The sequence below is a fragment of the Taudactylus pleione genome, unplaced genomic scaffold (assembly GCF_031769625.1).
Source record: "Taudactylus pleione unplaced genomic scaffold, aTauple2 ptg000201l, whole genome shotgun sequence".
NCBI lineage: Eukaryota > Metazoa > Chordata > Amphibia > Anura > Myobatrachidae > Taudactylus > Taudactylus pleione.
In genome coordinates, this window is record NW_028284603.1 from 47244343 (window position 1) to 47246096 (window position 1754).

The window sequence follows — 1754 nt, forward strand, 5'->3', positions numbered from 1 at the left end:
GCTTTGTGTGTGTGTATATGTGTCACGGTGTATGTGTCATGGTGTATGTGTATATTTGTCAGTGTGTGTGTATATGTATCAGTGTTTGTGTGTATGTATATGTGTATATACATATATATATAAATATATATATATATATATATATATATATGTGTGTGTGTCAATGAGTGTGTATATGTCAGTGTGTATCAGTATGTATATGTGTCAGTATGTGTCAGTGAGTATGTATGTATATTATCAGTGTGTCTGTGTATATGTGCCTCTGTATAGGCTTTGTGTGTGTGTAAGTGTCTCTGTATAGGCTTTGTGTGTGTGTGTAATTGTCTTTGTATAGGCTTTGTGTGTGTGTGTGTAAGTGTCTCTGTATAGGCTTTGTGTGTCTGTGTGTAAGTGTCTCTGTATAGGCTTTGTGTGTTTGTGTAAGTGTCTCTATAGGCTTTGTGTGTGTGTGTAAGTGTCTCTGTATAGGCTTTGTGTGTGTCTTTGTATAGGCTTTGTGTGTGTAAGTGCCTCTGTATAGCCTTTGTGTGTGTGTGTTTGTGCAAGTGTCTCTGTATAGGCTTTGTGTGTGTAAGTGTCTCTGTATAGGCTTTGTGTGTAAGTGTCTCTGTATAGGCTTTGTGTGTGTGTGTAAGTGTCTCTATTGGCTTTATGTGTGTGTGTATGTAAGTGTCTCTGTATTGGCTTTGCGTGTGTGTGTAAGTGTCTCTGTATAGGCTTTGTGTGTGTGTAAGTGTCTCTGTATAGGCTTTGTGTGTGTATGTGTATGTAAGTGTCCCTGTATAGGCTTTGTGTGTGTGTAAGTGTCTCTGTAAAGGCTGTGTGTGTGTGTGTGTGCGTGTGTAAGTGCCTCTCTATAGGCTTTGTGTGTGTGTAAGTGTCTCTGTATAGGCTTTGTGTGTGTACGTGTCTATTTATAGGCTTTGTATGTGTGTTAAGTGTCTCTGTATAGGCTTTGTGTGTGTAAGTGTCTTTGTATAGGATTTGCGTGTGTGTTTCTGTATAGGCTTTGTGTGTGTGTAAGTGTCTCTGTATAGGCTTTGTGTGTGTGTGTCTCTCTATAGGCATTGTGTGTGTAAGTGTCTCTGTATAGGCTTTGTGTGTTTGTGTAAGTGTCTCTATAGGCTTTATGTGTGTGTGTAATTGTCTCTGTATAGGCTTTGTGTGTGTGTGTAAGTGTCTCTGTATAGGCTTTGTGTATAAGTGTCTTTGTATAGGCTTTGTGTGTGTAAGTGCCTCTGTATAGCCTTTGTGTGTGTTTGTGCAAGTGTCTCTGTATAGGCTTTGTGTGTGTGTGTGTAAGTGTCTCTGTATAGGCTTTGTGTGTAAGTGTCTCTGTATAGGCTTTGTGTGTGTAAGTGTCTATTTATAGGCTTTGTATGTGTGTTAAGTGTCTCTGTATAGGCTTTGTGTGTGTGTGTAAGTGTCTTTGTATAGGATTTGTGTGTGTGTCTCTGTATAGGCTTTGTGTGTGTGTAAGTGTCTCTGTATAGGCTTTGTGTGTGTAAGTGTCTCTGTATAGGCTTTGTGTGTGTGTGTAAGTGTCTCTATAGGCTTTATGTGTGTGTGTATGTAAGTGTCTGTGTTGGCTTTGCATGTGTGTGTAAGTGTCTCTGTAAAGGCTTTGTGTGTGTGTGTGTAAGTGTCTCTGTATAGGCTTTGTGTGTTTGTATGTAAGTGTCCCTGTATAGGCTTTGTGTGTGTGTAAGTGTCTCTGTATAGGCTTTGTGTGTGTGTGTGTGTAAGTGCCTTTC